This window comes from Physeter macrocephalus, chromosome 11 (assembly GCF_002837175.3).
Source record: "Physeter macrocephalus isolate SW-GA chromosome 11, ASM283717v5, whole genome shotgun sequence".
Classification (NCBI taxonomy): domain Eukaryota; kingdom Metazoa; phylum Chordata; class Mammalia; order Artiodactyla; family Physeteridae; genus Physeter; species Physeter macrocephalus.
The window spans coordinates 77,741,040-77,758,192 of NC_041224.1; positions in this window are offsets into that span (position 1 = coordinate 77,741,040).

A 17,153-nucleotide genomic window follows, 5' to 3' on the forward strand; every position below is an offset into this window, starting at 1 on the left:
TATGCATGAAGAAGATCTGGGGTGCACACATATTTCAGGAAGATGTGCAAAGTGGAAGAGGAGATATGTAGGTCTGATAGCTCCCAGGCTTCGTGGCAGAAGGACGAGCCAGATAAGGATGTTATACTTGTTACCTGTTGTCAAATTCAAACCTGTAGTTAGGATTCGTTTGGGTAGGGCAAGATTATTTTGAAAGTTGCTTGTTTGTAATCTGTAAGCATTCCTAAACAGGCAGGCTTCTGCAAACAGCTGCCTCAAAATGTTGTGTGTGTGTGTATGTGTGTGTGTGTGTGTGTGTGTGTGTGTGTGTGTGTCCATTAATTCAGAATTACTCCAATTACAAGCTTTTGATGCTCTGAAACCCTCTCTCTAACCCGAAAGAGATGGAGGGCCCTCGGACTGTCCAATCAGATCATTTTCCCTGCCGCCTGCAGCAGATGTAAGCAATTTACTTTTTTATTTCTGCATATTCAGTGTGAACGGAGCTGTTGGGGACCTTTCACCCTAGAGCCTGCAGGATTCTAACCCTATCAAATTAAAGCATTTTGCTCACTTATTCCCAAACGCTTTGCTGGTGCTAAGCAGACATCCCGCTGCATAGCAATGGCGGGTGTTCGTGTCCACTCATAGCTCCAGCCTAATCAGAGATTATTAAGGAAAATATACAGTGCTTTAATTTGATGAGATTGGTTATAGGTAGTGCAGTTAAAGGTCACACTCCTGCGTGTATCTCCGTCCGTCTCTGTAATATTTTCTTCTCGCTTGACAATCCTGAGCTGCAAACAATAGGCCAAGGCGACACATTTATTTTTGACATGCTGTGATGGGCTCAATAGGGATAAAGATGAATTATTTAAAGATTGCATAAACAAACATCCTGGGCAAGGTTTTGGTGACATCTTTCCCTTTGTGCTCTGTGGATGCTGTGGCCTTAAAAGAAAGTGTTCAAGAAATGCCTCCTTTGGGCAGGAATGCATTTAGACGGAAGGCCCAGATAGACTGCTGCCAGATGGCTGGGTCAGCTGCCTAACTCCTGTTGCAGGCTGGTCGGGGAGGGCCCTGGCTCCCAGCTCCCAGGGAAAGATGCCTCTGAAGAACTGATTTTCTCCTCTGACCCTGGAAACTTCTCCACCTGCTGTTAGCTAATTGAGCCAGCCTGCCTGCACTGATGGGAGTGCCAGGGCTGCTGGGGGCCATGGGAGCTGTTTAGTTGCATCCTGTGCATTTTTGGAGAAAAAGTCAGGGTACTGGAGGTGGCCTAGTAGTTCCTTGGCACGGTGATAGAATTACCTGACTCTCTCTGCTCATTTGAGGGTTGATTTTCATACAAGCTTCTTCCCTGGAGAGGCCCTTTCTGACTTCAGTGCCTCCAAGCCTTAGGATGTACAGGCACTGATGAGCACCCTGTTCATTTGTGGAGCTAAGGGATTTTTCTCATTCCTGTTTTTCGAATTCAGACACTGTTGAAGGCGTAGGGAAAGGCATCCGGAGAAACGAGGGCAACTTCTAATCTTCTGTCAAACTTAATGGTTTCTGTGTATGTGTCCATGTAATAGACCAACTGCAGGCTGATTTACCTAGAAATTTACATGAAAATTGCTTTATGCAGCTGTATGTAAAAATTCAAGCCGCACAGTGTCACTGTACCACGCAGGTCAGAGCGAAGCCCTGTGATATTGTAGCTGAAAACAATTTGTTTTCATTCATGGGAGCAGGGGGAGGGATGCAGCAGGGTGGGGGGCCCGAGGACACTGAGAGGGCTCTTCAGGACAGTGCTGTGGGTGTGCAGAGCCTCAGGGGCAGGGGCAGAGGGCCTCCTCCTTTTCCAGCCGGATCCTGCCTCACATCTTTAAGGCCTTTTTTTCCTTGAAAACTTTAATATTCTAAGGGAAAATTATGCCTGATTTGTTTTCCTGGTCCCATTCTATTACCTAACGCTCATACTAAATTATTTGAAAGACTTCACTCCTTCAACTGGAAAATAGAAGGGGCAGGCTCCTTAAGAAATTGTTGCTGTGTTTTCCTTCAGAGGGTTTGAAGATTCCACAAAATCCTCTCTCCATATGTTGATTTATTTGCAATGTTCATACTTTTGAAATGTGATACTTTGGGGTAATAGAGAAATCGTAATAATCATAGTAACAATAATAAAAGAGATGCAGAGGATTCTGGAACAATTTCTCATTGGGAGTTTAGGTGAGGGTGGGTAGGTGTGCCTCCCGGGTCTGGCTCAGGCCTTTAAGATGCTCCCTTCCTGCCTTCCCAATGAAATAGTCACAACACACCAGGGAGTTCTGTGTTTATTCCACAAGAGCCTTGAATGCATTTAAAGTTGGGTGTGCAGTTTGTTTCACTTGCATGCACTTTGCCAGGCCAAGACTGCTCTGTGTCCACAGATCAGAGGCCCTGTCACAATCCTAGTGAGGTCACCTGGGCTCCTGCTGTGTGGGAAGAGGACCTGCCCTCTCTCTAATTGCTGGGCCTGTTGCCTGGAAGTGAACACCTCCCCAGGCTTCTAAGGAGGGATGTTTTGAGCCAAAAATGCCAACAGCAGCTTCTTAGCTTTAGTTAACGCTTTATTAATTTGTATATTGTGTGCGTATATCTGCATGCATCAAAACCTTTATCATCGTTTTATGCTATGAAATGCTTCTATAAAGACAGTTAATATGAAGGTTCTCATTTGCTAGAGTTATTTGGCTAAATGAAGATCTTTATTTAGAACAATTTGTTATAGTTGGGATCTGGATAGTTGTGAGAATGTCTTAGAATTTGGTGGTGAGGGGTGGCTGGGTGAGGGCAGCCTGTTCCATGGGACCAACTCTGACCATTTATCTGCTTGATGTACCATCTCAGTACTTTTCTCTCTTATTTCTGTTGCTGTCTGTTGATTCCCATTTTAAAACTGATCCCTTGGGAATGTGTCTTATTTAATTTTTTTCTTTGTTCAGCTCCAACCTAGATTTCCCCTACTACAGAAAAAAACCTAAACAAACAAAAAACAAACAACAACAAAAACACTAAAAGGTCTGCTATATTTTCTTACATAATATGCAAAACAATTAAAAAATTGTTTATGTTTCAATCTTTCCATTTTAAGACCATAACTTTGCCATGAGTGGAACCTCAAATTCTTGTCTTTATTTAGGTATTTAAGGTACAATTGGGGCAGACTATTGCACTTCTTTTGAGGAGAATCCTGAAGGCAGGCCACAGGCCAGATGAGAATATGCTTTTTTGAAGAATAAGTAAAGCATTAGCTTGGCAAAAACTTTTCTTACATTGGAGGGCCTTATAATACAAACCTGGTTATTTAGGAATCCATAAGAGAATTTATAACATTAGATGATTTTATTCTATAAGCTTTAAGGTATAAGGAATGATGTTAATCAAAAAGTTAATTTATTGGTAGACAGATGTTAGGAGGCTGAGGGAAAGAATGAAATTGACTTTGCACGTTGTCAAGCTGATTATACAAACAAACTAGGAAGAAATGCTTGAGCTACTTCTTCTATTGGACATTCATTGCATTGGTGTCCAAAGCACTTTTTTAAAATCAAAATATCCCTTTCCAATTGTCTCTGACTGATGTCATCATATCATCACCGTCAGTATTGTAAATGGGATTTATTATTTTGTTTTGATAGCTGCTACAATGTTATAAAAACTGCCATTTCCCTTCATGATTTTTCACATGAGATCCATGTATTGGAACCACTTCAGCTGTCATATGCCTCACCGAATGTGTCATGTTATCAAACATAACCTGGTGATCAGGAGAAACTGGATGGGAAAGTTTACTGAAATTTAGATAGATCTAAAAACAACAATAACAAAAACAAACAAAAACAAAAGAGGTTATTCCTAAGGATTTCTAATACAAATTTTTGTTACTTCTGGGTTTTTATTGTCTATGTAGAATATATGGCACACCTAGTCTCAGGTAGATGATTTTACTTCCCTCAACCTTACAGGAAAAAAATAAAATAAACTGTGGTCTGGAATTTAAATGTTAGAATGTACTTCAGTCTAACATAATGTGATAGGCTTAAGTAACTTCAATCCTTCTATTGTAGAGAATTATTTTCCTAATGTGTTATTGTGATTCTTTCCATTTATGAATCAGGTTGCATTTGAAAGACCTGAAACCTACAGAGGTTGATTTTCATGCTGACACTCTGTTTGTAATTTTGAGAATGGCCACTAGGTGGGAGTAGTGCTAACGAGGGTCGTTGAGGTATCAGATGAAACTAAGGGGAGTCTAGAGATTTTGTGACTTCCATGTACAAATATGGCTTCCATGTACAAAATAGAGCTGTGTATGAAAGCGACAATACAAATATACCATTAACCACTAAATACTAGTGTTTGTACATGGAATTAAAGAGAAATACAATTTGAGAAGGACAAAATGAAATAAAGCCCTGTTGGTATGTAAAGTGCCCAGTCAAACCACTTAAGGTGTCTTAGTTTCTAATCATTTAGCCCTGCCAAGCTTACAGTACCATTAGGGGTAACACTATAAAGATACTCAAGCACAAATGTTTTTACCCTGCTAATAAAAATACTCCCTTTTTAGGCATCTGTTGAGAAATTAAGGGGGATAAAAGAATCATATTCTAAGCCATAAAAAAGATCCATCCTCCCCACTAAATTCCAAAAACCTTTCATGGGTGGAAAAAATTTAAATCAATCTATTTAGAAAATTAAATCAGGAAACAATTATAAATATCATCATTTAAAAAGCCAAAATTCAATACTGTTTATAAAAGTATTGGATGCTTCCAAAACTGTAGTAAAAAGCAAATTCATAGCATTATTAATAAGACAAAAATGAAAGGAAATTAGACAATCATTCAAATCAATAAAGTAGATAAAACTATAATTATAAAGAAACAGTATTAGTAAAGAGTAGAATCCATAAATAAATGTGTGACTAAATCTAAGGGACTATTTTCATGAAGAAAGCAATTCCTGACATACCTCTAGAATTCTCCACAAGATAATAAAATAGATAGCATAAATAAACAAAATCAGAACTGATAAATGGTCTAACAACAAATATGAAGATAAAAATTATAAGATCTTTCTATAAAAATCTGTGTTAAAGTGAACACTCAGTACAATAAAAATTTTTCTTTTTCAGAAAATATAAAATATTGCTATTAATTTTAGATGAATAAATAACCTGGGTGTGCTAATATAAAAAAGCAGAAGCAAATACTTACACATTAAAAAAAAAGGCTAGAAGACAGACAAATGGAATCAAACAATATTTATAGAATACAATATAGGGCTTACTCCAGGAATGCAAAAGAGATACATACAATCAATTTCAACTACACTTATACTATAAAACTGGAACTACACATTTTAAATGACTGATAAGCCTATTCTTATAGACACCACATCTCATGTAGTTGCATGAGAATCAAAAATAAGACAAGGATATTAATGATGTTTTATGTATTATACAAAATGTGTTAAAATGAAGCAACTCAGACATGAGAAATGCAGTTTTAATTTTTGCAGATAATAACTTTTAACCTACAAAACCAGAAGTAATTATTTAGAAATAATATTAAGATTGTTCATTAAGGTATATGAATACCAAGGAAATAGATGTGAAACCCCTATATGTTTCCTACATATAAGCAATAAACATATGGAAATATAATGGAAACGTCCAATTCAGAGGAGAGAATTAATTGAAGGTCACACAAAGCCCTGAGTAAATGAGGAGCCATTTCCAAAAGAGAGACATGCTATTGCAGTTCCGTGCTGATTTATTTACAGTTTTAACAAAGTCATCAAATTCCCAGTGGTATTGTTTTCGCACTTCTTTATGTAACTATAAAGTTCATTGAATGAATGAAGAGCTTAAGTAACCCAGCACACTGAGAAAAGAATAATTAAGAAGGACTTGCTCTAGTAAATATTAATTTTTTAGAGTTGGCAGTGATTTGAAAAGGGGCATTGGCATGAGAATCGATAGAGTAGATCAATGGAAAAGATGAAAGTATCTCAATATAGGCCCTAATGCAGATGTATTCATTTAGCAAATGTTTAAGGTAGCATCACAAATTAGGTCAGGAAAAATATTTTTCAAATGATGGGATTGAAACAGTTAGTGCTGTAAAAGATCACATCAGCGTATCATAGCAACAACTCTGGAGGAGGGAGAGGTCCCCATGAAGTGGCATCAAGGTAAGAACACAGGACTGCCACACTTGAATTCATGGCTGAACACTTCACATCAGTAATTGCCTCAGATGTTGCCAGGAGTCCTGGCTCCCGGTCACTGATGCATTCTGTGTTCCCATCACCCCCACACTGTTTTGTGTATCACCTATATGGACCTAGGCCACCACTCCACTTTTCCTCCCTCCAAAATTTTTCTCATCTTGTCCTCTTGATTTCCAGATCTGTGATCAGCAAGAACTCCCCTACACCTTCACATTCTCTAGGGTGTGGATCTACTAGAAGCCTGGCTATTACCAGAAGACACCTCTACACCTCTAACACTGCGGGTCTTCAATAAAAGCCATTTTTTGCTCATAGTCTCATATTTCAGGGTCTGGAGATGGAATATTTTCATTGCCCATTCCACAGCATTCCCCCTGTTCTTGGCTAAAAACCACAGCCTTTAAAAGTTGTACCATTCTGCAGGGTATCTGCTCTCATTCCCATGGGCTAGGCATTCATCCACTGCAGAATCTAGCTCTTATTTTTACTTTTCATCTTTGATTCTGCTACCATTTTTGATGATGTACCATCTTCATAGATGACTCATCCAACATATGGTCACTTGTTTTCTTGATGTCCTCTTAGCAGGTGAATTTTACTTTTGCTCCACTTCAACCTCACACTCCTGGGTTCTCACCCTGGACCTTTTCTGCTTCTGAAATCTTAGTCTTCTTCGTACAGTACTCTGACCACACCTCATCTTCTCAGCTCACTTACTTGGAACCCAGTCACTGTAATTCCTGATCATACTGAGAAGTATTTTCTCTCTATCCTTCAGCCCCTTTCATGACTTCTCTTCTTTCATTTTGCCATCCTGTTACCTACAGCCAACAGTTGAAAGTCACCTGAGAAAGTAGCACAGCTGAGCTGACAAATTTCACTTTAAATTAGTCATCTCCAAAGAGCAGCCAGAGCTTTCTGGAAGTCCTGTTGGTATGTTCCCTGGTAAGTTCATTTATCCTCTATTAGAGAAAATTTTATTCATACCATTTCTTTCCTCCTCAAACCTCTGTCTTTGTCCCATCTTATCTACAATTCTAGCTACATTTTCTTCCCTCCTCTTCCCCCTTTATTTTATGGGAAATAGGAAAAACCAACCACTTGTGCTTTGGATTCTACCTCCTCTTGCCTTCACAAGGTCTTTATTTTTTCATTTACATCCTTTCCTTTATCATCGATTTCCTTCTGGTTACTGAACCATATCTATTGGCATGTGAACATGTTGTGGTTTCTATCATTAAGAAAAAGTAAAACCTAAGCTTCTCTAGTGTCAGACACCCCTCTTTCCTCTGCACCCATTTACAGTGCAAATTCTCTACAGAAGGCTCTCCACTCACCAGCTCTGCTCCTCTCCTTCATCCACACTTCCGCACACAAAAGAGGGCGGGATATGTCCCCACTGCCTCATTGAAGTGGTTTTCAGAAACGCAAGTGAGCCCCACGCTGCCAAATTCAGTGGATTTCTCCATCTTTACTTTAGAGCATCATTTAAAATGTTCTACTCTCTTTTATTCCTGATTTTTCTTCTGTCTCACTGGCCATTCATAATTAACTTCTTTGCCCCTGAAACTTCTCCTCTCCTAACTCAGGGCTCAGTCGTTGACTTTCTTTTCTCCTCCATCTTCACTTTATCCTTGTTCCCTCACATCCAGTCCCATGACTTTAACTGCTGATGGGGTTCAAGACATGATGTTCCAAAATATGGCACCTTGCATGTTAAATGTTTTAAGCTGACAGGATTTGAGAAATGGCAGGTTCAGGAAGGACTTTTTGGCTTTCCCCTGAAGCAGGTCTTTAGACCCTCATGTGAGAGGTGCCTTCCCTATACTCAGAGGAAAGTAGCATCCTTAACTCTGAAGAAGGGAGGTTTGGAGAGGAATCTGAAGGAACAGGCTTTGCTAAGTTCCCCCCAGTTTACTACACTTAGCTCATACTCTGTCCTATCACAGTTCCCATGAATTTCCACTCTTCATCAAACTGAGCATAAGGACACTTAGGTTTAACTGCTTTTTCTGGTCTTCTTTTCCTTATGAAGGCTCCTGTGTCACATAAAACTTCTGTCAAATGTATTCATATGCTTTTCTCTTGTTAATCTGTCTTTTGTTATAGAGACCCAACCAAGAACCTAGAAGGGTAAAAGGAAAAAGATACTTTTTCCTCCCCTACAGTACTTTATGCTAATGACTCCCAAGTTCACACCTCCAGCTCTGACTACCCCTCTGAACACCCAACTAAGGTATTCAACTACTTATTGACAGGATTCTGATAGGACTCTCTGCCACAACATGACCAAATGGGACTTACAATCCTCCCTATTCTCAATGCAGTCCTTCTCCTGAGTTTTTTCTACCTAATCCATCCTATCTCAATAAGAAGCAAGCATGTACCCTTTTACTTGCATAGAAAACTTAACAGGTATCCTACAGTTTTTCCTTTTTGTCAACTGTCCACTTCTGTCCATCACTGTCTCCTTGATGAATTAACCTAACCCATCTCCCCTCATCCTTCTACAAATCATGTACACCCCAGCGTGAGAAGTTCAAAATTGTATACCATACCAGTCCATTCTCCCAGTCAGAAACTTCTCAAGAGTTTGCCATAACCTTTGCAGTAAAATCAAAGCCCTTTATTATGACCTTCAAGGCCCATGATGTAGCCCTCTTCTTCCTCTCCCAAACTCTGAAAACCTTGGAAACTTTTGTATGCATCAGGGCCTCTGCACATGCCATGCCTTCTGTTCTCTCAGCCTTCTGCATGCCCCACTCATTCTTATCAAGCACCCCTTTTCCAGAGAAAACTTCCTTCCAGGATCTTCCTATCCTAGTATACTGTCAACCCCACTCTCACCCCACACCTGTGCTCTATTATATTTCTCCCATATCAATTTGTTCTCATCACAATGTGAAATACTCTTCATTTCCTCTTCTGGGATTAAATACTATAGGAATAATCAGAGTTGTGGGAAAAGACTTATGTGCAGGGTTGCTTATGTCAGTGTTATTTTATAGTGACAAAAAATTAGAATCAACTTAAACATTTGGAGATAAGCGTAAGGCTCAGTAAATTATAGTACATCTTGAGGACAAAGCATTTGTACAAAGACATTAACATTGTGTTGTTCAAGAATGGTTGACTTACTGTTTTCAGTTTTTTGCAACCACAAAAAAAGGTACTCTGAACATCTATCTGTCATCTATCTATCTATCTATCTATCTATCATTCATCTACCTACTTGCCTACCTACCTGTCCACCTATTGATATAAGGATATAATGACTGATGTTTTTATTTTGTAGGTTGGATTCATAAGAATGGAATTATTGTACCAAATAGTAGGGTTTTCAAAATTTCAATGGACCTTGACGTAACAACTTCTTAAAGTATTTTAACCATTCATATTGTCTGTTTTACCCTAGTGTTGTCAGCTGATTGTTTTTGATCTCTTTATTTTTTGCCAGTCGTTTATTGTAGAAATGGAATTTTATTGTTTAATGTACAGTTCTGTGACTAAGAGTGAATGTCAACGACTTCAAAACAACATCTCCTAATATCTCTTATTAACTTTTTTTCTTCATTCAGTGGTAGGGTCAGGAGGAGGGGGAGAGAGACTTCCAAACTGGCCCAATGACAACCTCACTAACTGAGGTTATTTACTCATCATTATTTTCATAATAGCTAAAATCTGCATAACAATTTTCTGTTTATAAAATACTTTCATATACATCATCAAATTTAATACAAGGTACAAAACATGTGGAAAATGGTCTGTAAAGCACAGAAGTAGCTCATTATGCATAAATATAAAATGCCTTTTACTGCACTGAAGATTGTCAAAAGATTATGTGCTTTCACTCCCCACTGCTGTTTTTAATCCTGATTTGGGAGGAGCCTGGGAGTTGTATACATCAATACGTGTGTTTGTGGTCCTGTTCTATCTTCCAACTTTCAGCCCAGACTACCTTAAATGTATCATTCTCGATACCAAGTGCTATTTGGGGACGCATTTAAAGTCTCTATTTGTGCCTCAAAGCTTGCAAAAAGTGACAATTTGATGTCTACTTTAAGGCTCTGCCTTAAGATGTTGCCACTCTGGGGCTGTGTGGAGAGAGAAAGGGCAGCAGCCCAAACACACGGGACAGGCGAGCTTTATGCAGCCTATCTCTTGCTCACTATGGCACGACCAACAACATCTCATGAAAAAGAGACAGTGTGCCTGTCATTCCCACCAAATTACCAGGGCACAGTTTGGCATGCCAAGAGCCATCCACGAGGTCAAATTAAGAGAGGATCGCCTCTCTGGGTCTAGTGTGAAGAGAAAACAGCCTTCTGCAGACAAAACCTGCTTCTGAAAAGGCTCAGCGGGACACAACATCTGAAGGTATTTGCCACTCTCTTGATATTGAAAGTCAAATAGCTCTCATTCAGGAGCAAAGCCCATCTTCTCTTTTTATGTCTTCAGTGCTTATTGACAAAAGCAAAGTTAGAATGGTAAAGAGGAATTGTTCTGCTGGGGCTTTTATGCAGAGAAGGCACGGGCTGTGCAGACAGGGCTCAGTGATCCTAGCGTCTGGGGAGGGACGGTTGACACAGCAATAAAACACAGATATTGAGAGAGGAAAGCACATCGTACTTCTCACTTCCTCATCCTCTTTCTTGTGGACACTCACAGGATGAGTGGAAATGTGGAAATGTCGCCATGATTTGGGGCCAAGACAATGTACGGTGGCTTCTCTTCCCCTTCCTGCCCCACCATCTCAGATCTTAAAATAGGGGACACTATATAAAGGATAGGAAAGACAAGCGATCTCTAGGGCCACCATGTTTACCAAGTCCAGGAGGGGCTATTTACACAGGCTGCAATGCCAATGACATCCTCTGGGATTGTGCAAATTCCCGAGTGACTTTTTTTTTTTTTTGCATCATTTAATGTCAGTCAGAATTTTATTGATCATCCTCTTCTACTCCACAAGCATCCATCATCTTTGGTAAGGATATGGAGAATTCCCCTAATCTCCCAGATAAGCCAACCTGCGGTGAAGGAGAGACGCTTCATTTCAAACCATTACACATTCAATTCAGGATTCATCAGCCATGAGAACTTAATTTAGGGAAATCAGATCTCCACAATCCTATCTTGGAATATAGAAAAGCGTGAAGGTTTGTGTAGCACTTTGGAGAATTTTGGAACACACAATGTTGGACTATGGTGTGCCACATGGAAATAGCTTACACTTTCATGCCTGCACATTTTATCCAGTGAAATTTATCTTCTCTGCTAAGTAAGTTGTTCACTGGCTTTAAATAACTACTGAATTAAAAAAAAATCTATAGGTCACCGTGGGTTGAGGCAGTCATTTGCATTGAGGCCATAGAGAGGGGCCACGCTAAGATGAACTAGTTATGAACTAAACTCACAGGATCTCCATTGGTAAAAAGGATGAGTCAACCCTATACTACCTCTTCCTTGCAAAGGGGAGGTGACTGGCTGGTTTGATTTTTTTTTTTTTTTTTTTTTTTTTTTGCACCATTAACTTTAATGCTTATTGACAATCTTGTGTCCTTGATTTTTTTTTAAATTTTTATTTTTTGGTCTCATCTTTTAAAGGATGCTTTTAAGTTCCAATCACCCAAATGGATTAAAAAATTACAGGCATTTTAACAAAGTGGGTCTTTGCCATTGATTATTCCATGTTTCCAGATTCATTTCTGATTCCTAAGGTTAATGCAATCTCAGTCAGATTATGTTGTGTGTTCTGCCCATCTGACTTGGGATCCTAGGTCTCACATAGGGACTGTAGACAACTTAAAATCTTTGAACCACATGAGGGGACTTCACTCAAGGTGTTGCTTTTTGAGATTTTCTCATTCCACACAGGAACACCTACAATAATCCCTGGTTCATTGTAGGTGCTTAGTGGAGAGCAGTTAAACCTAAACCTGCCTAACAACTAAGGAAGCAGGAGGAAGCCAGTATCTTGTGAGTGCAAAGAGCCTGGGGTCATGTACAATTAATTACTTCATAATCTACAGCTGTTCTCAGTGCCCTTCAAACAATGCACCCACCCTCACTCTTCTAGTTGAAGTGATATCAAACCATTTTAGCTATTCCTTTTTTTTTTTCCCTCAAGGCTGCCTTTCCATAAGTACTTATTAAATACCTACTATGTTCTAGGTGTTTTAGGTAGTTGAAGGTGAAAGAGAAGTTTTAGAGCTGGTTTAGAAATGGACTATGCCCTGAAGAATTCATATTAAATGGGTTAGCTCTGAATAAAAATGTCACACATGTTGATGGAGCCCATGCTGCTGATGGGATGGCAGAGAGTCTCATTTTCCTTGGGACACATCCTTCTAGGAGGAAGCCAATGTTATCTTATTTATCTCGACATTGCCAGCACCTAGTATGGAGGTCTGCAAATCCAAGAGGAGTAACTGATGGACTGAATAAGCTCCCCCCAGCCACTGCCAGGCTTTCCCACAGTGCTGCACTCACACATACTCAAAAATGTCTCATTTCAATCAGTGTGAAGAGCTGTTTGTTTCCATTCTGTGCTTTAAAGAGGTTCTTTTATAAATGAAAAGCACTACAAAGCAAAAATTACAATGCAACACATGCTAAAATGTGACTGAGATGGCAAAGATCTCAAACCCAACAACCGTAATTGAAAAGCAAGAGAGGAGGTTAAGAAAAATAATCAGGAGGCACAGAAGGGCCATCGGAGGGAGTTTTTAGAAAGCTGTCTGTGCCAGAGACCCTTCTAAGAAGCAATAGTCAGACCTACTTACCTACTCTGAAGGAAGCATTCTGAACTACACCCAACTCAAAGCATGAGATGGATGTTTTCACAATGTAGTGAGAAATTCTTTTCTCTGGTCCAGTCTTTGATGGCATAGAAGGAACTTGCTGGCTGTTTGCTCTTATCCAGAGATGCTGCCAAGAAACACAATTGAACTTGAATTCCTATCCTGTGAGCATCAGCAGCCCTGTATCTTGTCTGTTGAGCAATGCCTGAGAGGGAAACCCTTGGAAATCATCAGGGCTGTCACTGTTGAGTGTTGAACTCATTACCCCTGAGGACCATTTGCCTTTCTCAGATAGGAGGAAGAAGACATTGTCCTGTAACTTTAAGTTCACTCAATATACCTCAAACACTGTGTTATCCATCTCCTAATCAGCAAGTATTGGTTAACTTACTATCTGATCCCCATTGCATCAGACCCCAGAATCATATCATTATTTGAGCTGTCTTAATTTTGGAATGCCCCATATTTTTGTCATCTGATACTTTATAAAAAACAATTATTGAATAATATTAGCCCAAGTACCAAGTACCCTTGGAAAGTGTTTTGCTGTTTATAGTATGCTTTCATATACATGGTCTTAACTTGAGTTTCAACACATTTTGAGGCAGGTGGGGAGGGAATATTATACTTATTTTATTGCTAAAGAAACAGTGGCTCAGAGAAGTTATTTGATTCACTCAACCAGAATTCCATGTCTAATAGGAATGGAGTTGGGACATATCTAACAATAATTTCCATTCAAACAAACTCCATTACATGCCAAATCAGTCCTTGTCCTGTAGGGATTCCGAGCTGAAAGAATTAACCAACATGAGAAATATGAATCTTGAATAGAATGTTTTTCAATCATCAACGCGCGTACCGTTAATTTTTGATTTGTTTCCTAACATCTCCCTATAAAAGTTACCCAGATATTCCTGATCCTTATTTCCAAAAATACCCTACAGCAAACAGATGAGCCAACCAATGCATTGCTCCATCCTATTAATTATGTTCTCCTGGGGAATATTAAGAACTAAGCTTGGATGAAGCATTGAAAAGTGGGGGCTGACCCCCTGTTCCTCCTTGGGGCTGGGGGCAGGTTAACACTTGCCTCTGGCAGATGAAACAGGGCTCCCTGGCCCCCAGAGAGCCTCCTAGCTACATTGGCCTTCGCTCTGTGAACCCTGCCCTCTTATTTACAATAGGACATTTCTAAAACAAAACCAACATTTGTGAAAGGTCAGCCGCCAAGAAGAGCAGAGAATATCAGTGAAAGTGACAGGAAGAAGATAAACAAACTGGAAAACATCTGTCTCAAATGTTTACCCAGGCAGGCCATTTTGGAAGAATGGCCTATGGGGCTAATTGCTAAGAAGCTAGAAGGCAGTGCTCCTGCCCTCTCCTCCCTACGCCAGACGTTACAGGGACTTGTAGAGGCTGGATTACTTAGTGGCTGTTCCTATTTATGTTTCTGATTATTTGTCTGTGCTGCTGTCTGGTGTTAACACATAGACTAGACTATGCTTGGAAAACATATTTAGCAAATGGTGGATTATAGTACTAATTCAAGGTGGTGAACTGGGGGTGGGGAAGGTGGGAGGAGAGGGCAGAAAAGGCATTGCGTTTTCTAACTCCTGGTGTGCTGCACAGCTATTTTTTTTTTTTTTTGGCAGTACGCAGGCCTCTCACTGTTGTGGCCTCTCCGTTGCGGAGCGGAGGCTCCGGACGTGCAGGCCCAGCGGCCATGGCTCACGGGCCCAGCCGCTCTGCGGCATGAGGGATCTTCCCGGACCGGGGCACGAACCCGTGTCCCCTGCATCGGCAGGCGGACTCTCAACCACTGCGCCACCAGGGAAGCCCCACAGCTATTATTTTTAAAGGGCTGGGCATCACTGCACAATCACACAAGAACAGTGTATCTGGACTGAACAGTGCCCTGACGGAGGAGCTATCAAAGCCCAAAGCATGCTAGTTCCATGATCCTACCTGGGTCTCTTCCGATCTCTTTCTAATTGGTCTGAAGTACTCATTTTGTCCTATTGCAAATGTCCTTGCCTTGGGGAGGGACACATCTGAAACCCCATCAACGTGGTATTGACAATACAAATCTCACAAACCTGAGCTGGGTTATCACTCAATTCATCAGTGACAGTTACAGAGAGCACAGGAACCAGCAATGCTTTAGGTGGCCACTTATAGGAAGTATGTCAAGGGTGCCTGAGGGCCCAGAGACCCCTGAAGAGGATGTATGTGCTTACTGGTCCCATCTTGAGCTCCAGGGGAGATTATGATTTACTTGGATATTATTAGGTGAATCTTATGGCACCATCTATCATAAGAGACAAACTTCCTCTAGATTTACCATAAGGTTCTGGACTTTGTCTTTGAAATCAATATCATAAGATATTAATGTTTCTATATAGGTCAGTGCCAAAGATTTGTGGTGCAGCACTACTACAATTTATTAATTTATAATAGCAGTAAGGAAAATTCCTGGAAATTTTTGCTCTTGCAAGACTAGCTGAAGGCCCTCCCCTCCTTAAAAATATGTGGCTTATTATAATAGTGATCTGCATATCCTGGGGACTAAATCATTTTCCTTGAAATGAAGCAACTCTAACAATTAAATCTTGATAAAAAGTTGCCTATAACACTGGTAGGAATCCTTTCTCCTGTACCAAACTTATAAAAAAATTCTACTTAATAACTGTTTGAATTGTGTAGGATTTTGTGAAAGATCTTAAAAATATTTTGTGCTGTTCCTCTTGGTTTTATTTAAAAATTTTTTTTTTACTTTTCATGTATTTACATATACGTACATCTATAAATGAAAGTATAGTTATAAAAATGCATGAATCATTTATAGATGTGATTTATATATATATGTATATATACACCTCTCTCTTTCACACCCACACCCACACCTACCCCTCCCACACACACCTATCCTCCCCACCCCCTCACACACACAGCCTTTGCTCTTATAAACTTTTCTTTTTTCTGTCAATTTTTTCTGCTATACTAACTGAACCTTGAGGTTGTCTTAGCATTGATTTCTTTTTGTGCTCCTATTGCCAGTACACCACTATTTTGTCAAGCATGTGTGTTATCATGAAGGAAGTACAGCAAAGAGTTAAAGAACATTTCGTTTGGGGTCCAGCTAACCTGGTTCAAATCCTGGTTCTGCTTTTATAGGCTCCATGAATTTAGATAAATCATCTGACTTTCCTGAGCCTCTGTTGGCTCAGACTCTGAATTTGGTATGATAATACCTACTGTATAGATTTTTGCATCTGTGTTTATATGCAAGATGCTGCAGAGAAGAGCACCTGAAGCTCAATAATAATAGCTATTGTAATTACCACTATAATTATAACTGTAATTGATAAATCACATTAGCTTTTTCTATTTATATTATCAATAATAATTATTGCTATCAGGAAGACAGGATAGCATAGTGGAGAGTACATGGATCTATGGTTTGGAAACCTGGATTTTTTTCACTTATGGAAATGTTCTTATTTCTAAATGAGGAAATGGGTATAATAGCACTCAAAAATCTCAAGTTCTTGTTCTTGCCCTGCATCTTCACAGTGTTGGGGTGAAGATAACTTTAGTTAAGGAAATAATATAGGTAAAGGTTCTTTATGAATTGTAACATGATCTCCAAATATTGGTTATCATTCTTGTTGCCTCTCATTATCCTTGACATATAAGATAGGGTGGATTTACTTTGGATCCCACCCAATAAGTTTTCAAATCTTATACACACATTTAGATGTAGTACTCAAAGATCCTTCCAATATGGTCCAAGATAATTTTATGGTCATGGTCCCTCAGAGCAATGTTAGGATAAAATTTCAGTCTAAAAAATAGTGTTAGAGTCCATAGCAATTAATACTTTCTGTTGACAGGATGAGATTTTTTAAAAAGCCACGTACATCAACATATGCCACAGGTAACATCTTTAACAGGTTTTTTTTTTTTTGCGGAGGGTGGGGGGAGGGGCTTCTTTTTTGTGCAGTTTTCAAGAGGCTCATGCAATTCAGGCTCTACCTCTCACCAACTGATCATCCAAAGCAAACTGCATTAGCTTCAAAGCCCTCATTTCTTCCACTTAAGATA